Source organism: Sus scrofa, chromosome 6 (genome assembly GCF_054392235.1).
Source record: "Sus scrofa isolate SSC_HxYL_T2T_F1_AM1 chromosome 6, Sscrofa_HxYL_maternal_Yorkshire_Landrace_v2.0, whole genome shotgun sequence".
Taxonomy (NCBI): domain Eukaryota; kingdom Metazoa; phylum Chordata; class Mammalia; order Artiodactyla; family Suidae; genus Sus; species Sus scrofa.
Genome location: NC_139388.1, coordinates 42775609 through 42788962, shown reverse-complemented (window position 1 = coordinate 42788962; position 13354 = coordinate 42775609).

Sequence of the window (13354 nt, the reverse complement as noted above, 5' to 3'; positions counted from 1 at the left end):
CTCCTCGGGGAGCCAACCACAGCCCCAATGCGCGTTTGCTCAGCAAAGCAACGCTTGCCTTTTTCTCCCCTAGCCCTCTGGTCTCCATAGGCCAAAGAGAGTCTGGGCTGCCTCTGGCTCTCTGGGCCCTGCTGCTTCTGGTGGTCTCCAGAGCTTGGATCCCACTCCAAACGTGTTCTCCTTCGTGGAGAAGCAGGAGTTGGCACAAAACAGCTTCTAGGACCTGGGCCCAGCAAACACCCGAAGCTAGCTAAAGAGCTCAGCACCGAGGGCCCATCTCACCCACAGCTCAAAACTCTATTCAGGGAGAAGGAATCTGAAAAGATAGACTCTCCTATGGGAACAAACCACAGCCCCAATGCGCCTTTGCTCAGCAAAGCAACGCTTGCCTTTTTCTCCCCTAGCCCTCTGGTCTCCATAGGCCAAAGAGGGTCTGGGCTGCCTCTGGCTCCCTGGGCCCTGCTGCTTTGCTGGTGGTTTCCTCAGCTTGAATCCCACTCCAAACCTGTTCCCCTTCGTGGAGATACAGGAGTTGGCCGGAAAATGCCTTCTGGACGCTGGCCACAGCAAACCGACGGAGCAAGCTTGGGAGGTCAGCACCGAGGCCCCATCTCACCCACGGCTCAAAATGAGGTTCTGAGAGCTGCATTCTGGAAAGATAGACTCTCCTCGGGAACAAACCAGAGCCCCATTGCGCCTTTGCTCAGCAAAGCAACGCTTGTCTTTTTCTCCCCTTGCCCACTGATCTCCATAGGCCAAAGAGGGCCTGGGCTGCCTCAGGCTCCCTGGGCCCTGCTGCTTTGCTGGTGGTCTCCGGAACTTGAAACCCACTCCAAATGTGTTCTCCTTCGTGTCCAAGCAGGAGTTTGCCGGAAAATACCTTCTGGACGCAGGCCCCAGCAATCCTCCCGGGGCAGCTAGGGAACTCAGCCCCGAGGCCCAATCTCACCCCCGGCTCCAAACGAGGTTCTGAGTGCTGAATTCTGGAAAGGTAGACTCTCCTCGGGGAACAAACCACAGCCCCAATGCGCCTTTGCTCAGCAAAGCAACGCTTGCCTTTTTCTCCCCTAGCCCTCTGGTCTCCATAGGCCAAAGAGGGTCTGGGCTGCCTCTGGCTCCCTGGGCCCTGCTGCTTTGCTGGTGGTCTCCTGAGCTAAAACACACTCCAAACGTGTTCTCCTTCGTGGAGAAGCAGGAGATGGAAGCAAAATGCCTTCTGGACACAGGCCCCAGCAATCCTCCCGGAGCCAGCTAGGTAACTCAGCACCGAGGCCCCTTCTCACCCACGGCTCCAAACGAGGTTCTGAGAGCTGCATTCTGGAAAGGTAGACTCTGCTCGGGGAACAAACCACAGTCCCAATGCGCCTTTGCTCAGCAAAGCAAAGCTTGCCTTTTTCTCTCCTAGCCCTCTGGTCTCCATAGGCCAAAGATGGTCTGGGCTGCCTCTGGCTCCCTGGTCTCTGCTGCTTTTCTGGTGGGCTCCTGAGTTTGATACAAACTCCAAAAGTATTCTCCTTCGTGGCGAAGCAGGAGTTGGCTGGAAATACCTTCTGGATGCAGGCCCCATCGATCCGCACGGAGCCAACTAGGGAGATCAGCACCGAGGCCCCATCTCACCTACGGCTCCAAACGATGTTCTGAGAGCTGCATTCTGGAAAGGTAGACTCTCCTCGGGGAACAAACCACAGCCCCAATGCGCCTTTGCTCAGCAAAGCAACGCTTGCCTTTTTCTCCCCTAGCCCTCTGGTCTCCATAGGCCAAAGAGGGTCCGGGCTCCCTCTGGCTCCCTGGGCCCTGCTGCTATGCTGGTGGTCTCCTGAGCTGGAAACCCGCTCGAAACGTGTTCTTCTTCGTGGAGAAACAGGAGATGGAAGCAAAATGCCTTCTGGACGCAGGCCCCAGCAATCCACCCGGAGCCAGCTAGGGAACTCAGCACCGAGGCCCCATCTAACATATGGCTCAAAACGAGGTTCTGAGAGCTGCATTCTGGAAAGGTAGACTCTCTTCGGGGAACAAACCACAGCCCCATGCGCCTTTGCTCAGCAAAGCAATGCTTCCCTTTTTCTCCCCTTGCCCTCTGGTCTTCATAGGCTAAAGATGTTCTGGGCTGCCTCTGGCTCCCTGGGCCCTGCTCCTTTGCTGGGGGTCTCCTGAGCTTGAAACGCACTCCAAACGTGTTCTCCATCGTGTCGAAGCAGGAGTTGGTAGGAAAATGCCTTCTGGATGTAGTCCCCAGCGATCCTCCTGTAGCCAGGTAGGGAACACAGCACCGAGGCACCATCTCACCCACGGCTCCAAAAGAGGTTCTGAGAGCTGCATTCTGGAAAGGTAGACTCTCCTCGGGGAACAAACCACACCCCCAATGCGCCTTTGCGCAGCAAAGCAACGCTTGCCTTTTTCTCCCCTAGCCCTCTGGTCTCCATAGGCCAAATATGGTTTGGACTGCCTCTGCCTCCCTGGGCCCTGCTGTTTTTCTGGTGGTCTCCTGAGCTTGAATCCCACTCCAAACGTGTTCTCCTTCGTGGAGAAGCAGGAGTTGGCACGAAAATGCCTTCTGCAGGCTGGCCCCAGCAAACTCATGGAGCCACATAGGGAACTCAGCCCCGAGGCCCAATCTCAACCACGGCTAAATAGGATGTTCTGAGAGCTGCATTCTGGAAAGGTAGACTCTCCTTGGGGAACAAAGCACAGCCCCAATGCGCCTTTGCTCAGCAAAGCAACGCTTGCCTTTTTCTCCCTTAACCCTCTGGTCTCCATAGGATCTGGACTGCCTCTGCCTCCCTGAGCCCTGCTGTTTGCTGGTGGTCTCCCGACATTGAAACCCACTCCAAACGTGTTCTCCTTCGTGGAAATGCTGGAGTGGTCCCGAAAATGCCTTCTGGACGCAGGCCCCAGCAATCCTTCCGGAGCCAGTTTGGGAACTCAGCACTGAGTCCCCATCTCACTCACGGCTCCAAACGAGGTTCTGAGAGCTGCATTCTGGAAAGGTAGACTCTCCTCGGGGAACAAAGCACAGCCCCAATGCGCCTTTGCTCAGCAAAGCAACGCTTGCCTTTTTCTCCCCTAGCCCTCTGGTCTCCATAGGCCAAAGAAGGTCTGGGCTCCCTTGGCTACCTGGACCCTGCTGCTTTGCTCGTGGTCTCCTGAGCCTGAAACCCACTCCAAACGTTGACGGCCTCGTGGAGATACAGGAGTTGGCAAAAAAATGCCTTCTGGAGGCTGGCACCAGCAAACCTTCAGAGCCAGCTAGGGAACTCTGCACCGAGGCCCCATCTCACCCACGGCTCAAAACGAGGTTCTGAGAGCTGCATTCTGGAATGGTAGACTCTCCTCGGGGAACAAACCACAGCCCCAATGCGCCTTTGCTCAGCAAAGCAACGCTTGCCTTTTTCTCCCCTAGCCCTCTGGTCTCCATAGGCCAAAGAAGGTCTGGGCTCCCTTGGCTACCTGGACCCTGCTCCTTTGCTGGTGGTCTCCTGAGCTTGAATCCCACTCCAAACGTTTTCTCCTTCGTGGAGAAGCAGGAGTTGGCACGAAAATGCCTTCTGCAGGCTGGCCCCAGCACACACATGGAGCCTGCTAGGGAGCACAGCACCGAGGCCCCATCTCACACACAGCTAAATAGGATGTTCTTAGAGCTGCATTCTGGAAAGGTCGACTCTCCTCGGGGAACAAACCACAGCCCCAATGCGCCTTTGCTCAGCAAAGCAAAGTTTGCCTTTTTCTCCCCTAGCCCTCTGGTCTCCATAGGCCAAAGAGGGTCTGGGCTGCCTCTGGCTCCCTGGGCCCTGCTCCTTTGCTGCAGCTCTCCCGACCTTTAAGGCCACTCCAAATGTGTTCTCTGTCGTGGCGAAACATGAGTTAACATGAAGATGCCTTCAGGACGCTGGCCCCAGCAAACACTCAGAGCCAGGTAGGGAGCACAGCGCTGAGTCCCCATCTCACTCACGGCTCAAAACGAGGTTCTGAGAACCGCATTCCGGAAAGGGAGACTCTCCTCGGGGAACAAACCACAGCCCCAATGCGCCTTTGCTCAGCAAAGCAACGCTTGCCTTTTTCTCCCCTAGCCCTCTGGTCTCCATAGGCCAAAGAGGGTCTGGGTTGCCTCTGGCTCCCTGGGCCCTGCTGCTTTGCTGGTGGTCTCCCGACATTGAAACCCACTCCAAACGTGTTGTCCTTCCTGGCGAAGCAGGAATTGGCACGAAAATGGCTACTGGACGCTGGCCCCAGCAAACCCCTTGAGCCAGCTATGGAGTTAAGCACCGAGGCCCCATCTCACCCACGGCTCCAAACTCTATTCAGGGTGCTGCATTCTGGAAAGGTAGACTCTCCTCCGGGAACAAACCATAGCCCCAATGCACCTTTGCGCAGCAAAGCAACGCTTGCCTTTTTCTCCCCTAGGCCTCTGGTCTCCATAGGCCAAAGAGGGTCTGGGCTGCCTCTGGCACCCTGGGCCCTGCTGCTTTGCTGGTGGTCTCCTGTGCTGGAAACCCATTCCAAACGTGTTCTCCTTCGTGGCGAAGCAGGAGTTGGCACAAAAATGCCTTCTGGACGCTGGCCCCTGCAAACCCCATGAGCCAGCAACGGAGCCAAGCACCGAGGCCCCATCTGACACACGTCTCAAAATTCTATTCAGGGAGCTGCATTCTGGAAAGATAGACTCTCCTCGGGGAACAAACCACAGTCCCAATGCGCCTTTGCTCAGCAAAGCAACGCTTGCCTTTTTCTCCCCTAGCCCTCTGGTCTCCATAGGCCAAAGAGGGTCTGGGCTGCCTCTGGCTCCCTGGACCCTGCTGCTTTGCTGGTGGTCTCCTGAGCTTGAAACCCACTCCAAATGTGTTCTCCTTCGTGGTGAAGCAGGAGTTGGCACGAAAATGCCTTCTGGACGCTGGCCAGAGCAATCCTCACGGAGCCAGCTAAGGAAATAGGCACCGAGGCCCCATCTCACCCACGGCTCAAAACTCTATTGAGGGAGCTGCATTCTGGAAAGGTAGACTCTCCTCGGGGAGCCAACCACAGCCCCAATGCGCGTTTGCTCAGCAAAGCAACGCTTGCCTTTTTCTCCCCTAGCCCTCTGGTCTCCATAGGCCAAAGAGAGTCTGGGCTGCCTCTGGCTCTCTGGGCCCTGCTGCTTCTGGTGGTCTCCAGAGCTTGGATCCCACTCCAAACGTGTTCTCCTTCGTGGAGAAGCAGGAGTTGGCACAAAACAGCTTCTAGGACCTGGGCCCAGCAAACACCCGAAGCTAGCTAAAGAGCTCAGCACCGAGGGCCCATCTCACCCACAGCTCAAAACTCTATTCAGGGAGAAGGAATCTGAAAAGATAGACTCTCCTATGGGAACAAACCACAGCCCCAATGCGCCTTTGCTCAGCAAAGCAACGCTTGCCTTTTTCTCCCCTAGCCCTCTGGTCTCCATAGGCCAAAGAGGGTCTGGGCTGCCTCTGGCTCCCTGGGCCCTGCTGCTTTGCTGGTGGTTTCCTCAGCTTGAATCCCACTCCAAACCTGTTCCCCTTCGTGGAGATACAGGAGTTGGCCGGAAAATGCCTTCTGGACGCTGGCCACAGCAAACCGACGGAGCAAGCTTGGGAGGTCAGCACCGAGGCCCCATCTCACCCACGGCTCAAAATGAGGTTCTGAGAGCTGCATTCTGGAAAGATAGACTCTCCTCGGGAACAAACCAGAGCCCCATTGCGCCTTTGCTCAGCAAAGCAACGCTTGTCTTTTTCTCCCCTTGCCCACTGATCTCCATAGGCCAAAGAGGGCCTGGGCTGCCTCAGGCTCCCTGGGCCCTGCTGCTTTGCTGGTGGTCTCCGGAACTTGAAACCCACTCCAAATGTGTTCTCCTTCGTGTCCAAGCAGGAGTTTGCCGGAAAATACCTTCTGGACGCAGGCCCCAGCAATCCTCCCGGGGCAGCTAGGGAACTCAGCCCCGAGGCCCAATCTCACCCCCGGCTCCAAACGAGGTTCTGAGTGCTGAATTCTGGAAAGGTAGACTCTCCTCGGGGAACAAACCACAGCCCCAATGCGCCTTTGCTCAGCAAAGCAACGCTTGCCTTTTTCTCCCCTAGCCCTCTGGTCTCCATAGGCCAAAGAGGGTCTGGGCTGCCTCTGGCTCCCTGGGCCCTGCTGCTTTGCTGGTGGTCTCCTGAGCTAAAACACACTCCAAACGTGTTCTCCTTCGTGGAGAAGCAGGAGATGGAAGCAAAATGCCTTCTGGACACAGGCCCCAGCAATCCTCCCGGAGCCAGCTAGGTAACTCAGCACCGAGGCCCCTTCTCACCCACGGCTCCAAACGAGGTTCTGAGAGCTGCATTCTGGAAAGGTAGACTCTGCTCGGGGAACAAACCACAGTCCCAATGCGCCTTTGCTCAGCAAAGCAAAGCTTGCCTTTTTCTCTCCTAGCCCTCTGGTCTCCATAGGCCAAAGATGGTCTGGGCTGCCTCTGGCTCCCTGGTCTCTGCTGCTTTTCTGGTGGGCTCCTGAGTTTGATACAAACTCCAAAAGTATTCTCCTTCGTGGCGAAGCAGGAGTTGGCTGGAAATACCTTCTGGATGCAGGCCCCATCGATCCGCACGGAGCCAACTAGGGAGATCAGCACCGAGGCCCCATCTCACCTACGGCTCCAAACGATGTTCTGAGAGCTGCATTCTGGAAAGGTAGACTCTCCTCGGGGAACAAACCACAGCCCCAATGCGCCTTTGCTCAGCAAAGCAACGCTTGCCTTTTTCTCCCCTAGCCCTCTGGTCTCCATAGGCCAAAGAGGGTCCGGGCTCCCTCTGGCTCCCTGGGCCCTGCTGCTATGCTGGTGGTCTCCTGAGCTGGAAACCCGCTCGAAACGTGTTCTTCTTCGTGGAGAAACAGGAGATGGAAGCAAAATGCCTTCTGGACGCAGGCCCCAGCAATCCACCCGGAGCCAGCTAGGGAACTCAGCACCGAGGCCCCATCTAACATATGGCTCAAAACGAGGTTCTGAGAGCTGCATTCTGGAAAGGTAGACTCTCTTCGGGGAACAAACCACAGCCCCATGCGCCTTTGCTCAGCAAAGCAATGCTTCCCTTTTTCTCCCCTTGCCCTCTGGTCTTCATAGGCTAAAGATGTTCTGGGCTGCCTCTGGCTCCCTGGGCCCTGCTCCTTTGCTGGGGGTCTCCTGAGCTTGAAACGCACTCCAAACGTGTTCTCCATCGTGTCGAAGCAGGAGTTGGTAGGAAAATGCCTTCTGGATGTAGTCCCCAGCGATCCTCCTGTAGCCAGGTAGGGAACACAGCACCGAGGCACCATCTCACCCACGGCTCCAAAAGAGGTTCTGAGAGCTGCATTCTGGAAAGGTAGACTCTCCTCGGGGAACAAACCAGAGCCCCAATGCGCCTTTGGTCAGCAAAGCAACGCTTCCCTTTTTCTCCCCTAGCCCTCGGGTCTCCATAGGCCAAAGAGGGTCTGGGCTGCCTCTGGCTCCCTGGGCCTTGCTGCATTGCTGGTGGTCTCCTGAGATGGAAACCCACTCCAAACATTTTCTCCTTGGTGGAGAAGCAGGAGAATGAAGCAAATGCCTTCTGGACGCAGGCGCCAGCAGTCCTCCCGGAGACAGTAAGGGAAATCAGCACCGAGGCCACATCTCACCCACGGCTCCAAACGAGGTTCTGAGAGCTGCATTCTGGAAAGGTAGACTCTCCTTGGGGAACAAACCACAGCCCCAATGCGCCTTAGCTCAGCAAAGCAAGGCTTGACTTTTTCTCCCCTAGCCCTCTGGTCTCCATAGGCCAAAGTGGGTCTGGGCTGCCTCTGGCTCCCTGGGCCCTGCTGCTTTGCTGGTGGTCTCCTGAGCTTGAAACCCACTCCAAACGTGTTCGCCTTCGTGGAGAAGCAGGAATTGGTACGAAACGGGTTTTTGGCGCTGGCCCCAGCAAACACCCAATGCCAGCTGAAAAGCTCAGCACCGAGGCCACATCTCCCCACGCTTCCAAACTCTATTGAGGGAGCTACATTCTGGAAAGTTAGACTCTCCTCGTGGAACAAACCACAGCCCCAATGCGCCTTTGCTCAGCAAAGCAACGCTTGCCTTTTTCTCCCCTAGCCCTCTGGTCTCCATAGGCCAAAGAGGGTCTGGGCTGCCTCTGGCTCCCTGGGCCCTGCTGCTTTGCTGGAGGTCTCCCGACCATGAAACCCACTCCAAACGTATTCTCCTTCGTGGGGAAGCAGGAGTTGGCACGAAAATACCTTCTGGACGCTGGCCCGAGCAATCCTCCTGGAGGCAGCTTGGGAAATCAGCACCGAGGCCCCATCTCACCAACGGCTCCAAACTCTATTCAGGGAGATGCATTCTGGAAATGTATACCCTCCTCGTTGAACAAAACACAGCTCCAATGAGCCTTTCCTCAGCAAAGCAACGCTTGCCTTTTTCTCCCCTAGCCATCTGGTCTCCATATCCAAAAAATGGGCTGGGTTGCCTCTGGCTCCCTGGGACCTGCTGCTTTGCTGGTGGTCTCCTGAGTTTGAAACCCACTCCAAACGTATTCTCCTTAGTGGCGAAGCAGGAGTTGGAAGGAAAATGCCTTCTGGACGCAGGCCCATCAATCCTCCCGGGGCCAGCTAGGGAGATCAGCACCTACGCCACATCTCACACACGGCTCCAAACGAGGTTCTGAGAGCTGCATTCTGGAAAGGTAGACTCTCCTCGGGGAACAAACCACAGCCCCAGTGCGCCTTTGCTCAGCAAAGCAACGCTTGCCTTTTTCTCCCCTACCCCTCTGGTCTCCATATACCAAAGAGGGACTGGACTGCCTCTGCCTCCCTGGGACCTGAGGCTTTGCTGGTGGTCTCCCGACAATGAAACCCACTCCAAACGTATTCTCCTTCGTGGCGAAGCAGGAGTTGGCACGAAAATACCTTCTGGACGCTGGCCCGAGCAATCCTCCAGGAGGCAGCTTGGGAGCTCAGCACCGAGGCCCCATCTCACCCACGGCTCCACACTCTATTCAGGGAGATGCATTCTGGAAATGAATACCCTCCTCGTGGAAGAAAACACAGCTCCAATGCGCCTTTGCTCAGCAAAGCAACGCTTGCCTTTTTCTCCCCTAGCCCTCTGGTCTTCATAGGCCAAAGAGGGTCTGGGCTGCCTCTGGCTCCCTGGGCCCTGCTGCTTTGCTGGTGGTCTCCTGAGCGTGAATGCCCTAGAAACGTGTTCTCCTTCGTGGAGAAACAGGAGTTGGCACGAAAATGCCTTCTGGAGGATGGCCACAGCAAACCTCCAAAGCCAGCTAGGGAAATCAGCACCGAGGCGCCATCTCACCCACGGCTCCAAACGAGGTTCTGAGAGCTGCATTCTGGAAAGGTAGACTCTCCTCGGGGAACAAACCACAGCCCCAATGCGCCTTTGCTCAGCAAAGCAACGCTTGCCTTTTTCTCCCCTAGCCCTCTGGTCTCCATAGGCCAAAGAGGGTCTGGGCTGCCTCTGGCTCCCTGGGCCCTGCTGCTTTGCTTGTGGTCTCCAGATCTTGAAACCCACTCCATACATGTTCTCCTTCGTGGCGAAGCAGGAATTGGCACGAAAATGCCTTCTGGACGCTGGCCCCTGCAAACCCATTGAGCCAGCTTGGGAGATCAGCACTGAGGCCTCATTTCACGCACGGCTCCAAACTATATTCAGAGAGATGCATTCTGGAAAGATAGACTCTCCTTGGGGAACAAACCACAGCCCCAATGCGCCTTTTCTCAACAAAGCAATGCTTGAATTTTTCTCCCCTAGCCCTCTGGTCTCCATAGGCCAAAGAGAGTCTGGGCTGCCTCTGGCTCCATGGGCCCTGCTGCTTTGCTGGTGGTCTCCCGACCTTGAAACCCACTCAAACCGTGTTCTCCTTCATGTCGAAGCAAGAGTTGGTACGAAAATTCCTTCTGGACGCTGGCCCCACGAAACCACCGGATCCAGCTAGGGAGCTCGGCACCGAGGCCCCATCTCTCCCACGGCTCAAATTGAGGTTCTGAAAACTGCATTCTGGAAAGGTAGACTCTCCTCGGGGAACAAACCACAGCCCCAATGCGCCTTTGCTCAGCACAGAAAGGCTTGCCTTTTTATCCCCTTGCCCTCTGGTCTTCATAGGCCAAGGAGAGTCTGGGCTGCCTCTGGCTCCCTGGGCCCTGCTGCTTTGTTGGTGGTCTCCTGAGCTTGAAACCCACTCCAAACGTGTTCTCCTTCGTGGAGAAACAGGAGTTGGCACGAAAATGCCTTCTGGAGGCTGGCCCCAGCAAACATATGGAGCCAGCTAGGGAGCTCATCACTGAGGCCCCATCTCACCCACGGCTCAAAACGAGGTTCTGAGAGCTGCATTCTGGAAAGGTAGACTCTCCTCGGGGAACAAACCACAGCCCCAATGCGCCTTTGCTCAGCAAAGCAACGCTTGCCTTTTTCTCCCCTAGCCCTCGGGTCTCCATAGGCCAAAGAGGGTCTGGGCTGCCTCTGGCTCCCTGGGCCCTGCTGCTTCGCTGGTAGTCTCCTGAGCTTGAAACCCACTCCAAACGTGTTCTCATTCATGGCGAAGCAGGAGTTGGTACGAAAATGTCTTCTGGACGCAGGCCCGAGCAATCCTCCCGGAGCCAGCTAGGGAACTCAGCCCCGAGGCCCCATCTCACCCACGGCTCCAAACGAGGTACTGAGAGCTGCATTCTGGAAAGGTAGACTCTCCTCGGGGAACAAACCAGAGCCCCAATGCACCTTTGCTCAGCAAAGCAACGCTTGCCTTTTTCTCCCCTAGCCCTCTGGTCTCCATAGTCCAAAGAGGGTCTGGACTGCCTCTGGCTCCCTGGGCCCTGCTGCTTTGCTGGTGGTCTCCCTACCATGAACCCCACTCCAAACGTATTCTCCTTCGTGGCGAAGCAGGAGTTGGCACGAAAATACCTTCTGGACGCTGGCCCGAGCAATCCACCAGGAGGCAGCTTGGGAGCTCAGCACCGAGGCCCCATCTCACCCACGGCTCCAAACTCTATTCAGGGAGATGCATTCTGGAAATGTATACCCTCCTCGTGGAACAAAACACAGCTCCAATGCGCCTTTGCTCAGCAAAGCAACGCTTGCCTTTTTCTCCCCTAGCCCTCTGGTCTTCATAGGCCAAAGAGGGTTTGGGCTGCCTCTGGCTCCCTGGGCCCTGCTGCTTTGCTGGTGGTCTCCTGTGCGTGAATGCCCTAGAAACGTGTTCTCCTTCGTGGAGTAACAGGAGTTGGCACGAAAATGCCTTCTGGAGGCTGGCCACAGCAAACCACCGAAGCCAGCTAGGGAAATCAGCACCGAGGCCCCATCTCACCCACGGCTCCAAACGAGGTTCTGAGAGCTTCATTCTGGAAAGGTAGACTCTCCTCGGGGAACAAACCACAGCCCCAATGCGCCTTTGCTCAGCAAAGCAACGCTTGCCTTTTTCTCCCCTAGCCCTCTGGTTTCCATTGGACAAAGAGGGTCTGTGCTGCCTCTGGCTCCCTGGGCCCTGCTGCTTTGCTTGTGGTCTCCAGACCTTGAAACCCACTCCAAACGTGTTCTCCTTCTTGGCGAAGGAGGAATTGGCATGAAAATGCCTTCTGGACGCAGGCCCCTGCAAACCCATGGAGCCGGCTTGGGAGATCAGCACTGAGGCCCCATCTCACAAACGGCTCCAAATTATATTCAGGGAGATGCATCCTGGAAAGGTAGACTCTCCTCCGGGAACAAACCATAGCCCCAATGCGCCTTTGCTCAGCAAAGCAACGCTTGCCTTTTTCTCCCCTAGGCCTCTGGTCTCCATAGGCCAAAGAGGGTCTGGGCTGCCTCTGGCACCCTGGGCCCTGCTGCATTGCTGGTGGTCTCCTGAGCTGGAAACCCATTCCAAACGTGTTCTCCTTCGTGGCGAAGCAGGAGTTGGCACAAAAATGCCTTCTGGACGCTGGCCCCTGCAAACCCCATGAGCCAGCAACGGAGCCAAGCACCGAGGCCCCATCTGACACACGTCTCAAAATTCTATTCAGGGAGCTGCATTCTGGAAAGGTAGACTCTCCTCTGGGAAAAAACCACAGTCCCAATGCGCCTTTGCTCAGCAAAGCAACGCTTGCCTTTTTCTCCCCTAGCCCTCTGGTCTCCATAGGCCAAAGAGGGTCTGGGCTGCCTCTGGCTCCCTGGGCCCTGCTGCTTTGCTGGTGGTCTCCTGAGCTTGAAACCCACTCCAAATGTGTTCTCCTTCGTGGTGAAGCAGGAGTTGGCACGAAAATGCCTTCTGGACGCTTGCCAGAGCAATCCTCACGGAGCCAGCTAAGGAAATAGGCACCGAGGCCCCATCTCACCCACGGCTCAAAACTCTATTGAGGGAGCTGCATTCTGGAAAGGTAGACTCTCCTCGGGGAGCCAACCACAGCCCCAATGCGCGTTTGCTCAGCAAAGCAACGCTTGCCTTTTTCTCCCCTAGCCCTCTGGTCTCCATAGGCCAAAGAGAGTCTGGGCTGCCTCTGGCTCTCTGGGCCCTGCTGCTTCTGGTGGTCTCCAGAGCTTGGATCCCACTCCAAACGTGTTCTCCTTCGTGGAGAAGCAGGAGTTGGCACGAAACAGCTTCTAGGACCTGGGCCCAGCAAACACCCGAAGCTAGCTAAAGAGCTCAGCACCGAGGGCCCATCTCACCCACAGCTCAAAACTCTATTCAGGGAGAAGGAATCTGAAAAGATAGACTCTCCTATGGGAACAAACCACAGCCCCAATGCGCCTTTGCTCAGCAAAGCAACGCTTGCCTTTTTCTCCCCTAGCCCTCTGGTCTCCATAGGCCAAAGAGGGTCTGGGCTGCCTCTGGCTCCCTGGGCCCTGCTGCTTTGCTGGTGGTTTCCTCAGCTTGAATCCCACTCCAAACCTGTTCCCCTTCGTGGAGATACAGGAGTTGGCCGGAAAATGCCTTCTGGACGCTGGCCACAGCAAACCGACGGAGCAAGCTTGGGAGGTCAGCACCGAGGCCCCATCTCACCCACGGCTCAAAATGAGGTTCTGAGAGCTGCATTCTGGAAAGATAGACTCTCCTCGGGAACAAACCAGAGCCCCATTGCGCCTTTGCTCAGCAAAGCAACGCTTGCCTTTTTCTCCCCTTGCCCACTGATCTCCATAGGCCAAAGAGGGCCTGGGCTGCCTCAGGCTCCCTGGGCCCTGCTGCTTTGCTGGTGGTCTCCGGAACTTGAAACCCACTCCAAATGTGTTCTCCTTCGTGTCCAAGCAGGAGTTTGCCGGAAAATACCTTCTGGACGCAGGCCCCAGCAATCCTCCCGGGGCAGCTACGGAACTCAGCCCCGAGGCCCAATCTCACCCCCGGCTCCAAACGAGGTTCTGAGTGCTGAATTCTGGAAAGGTAGACTCTCCTCGGGGAAC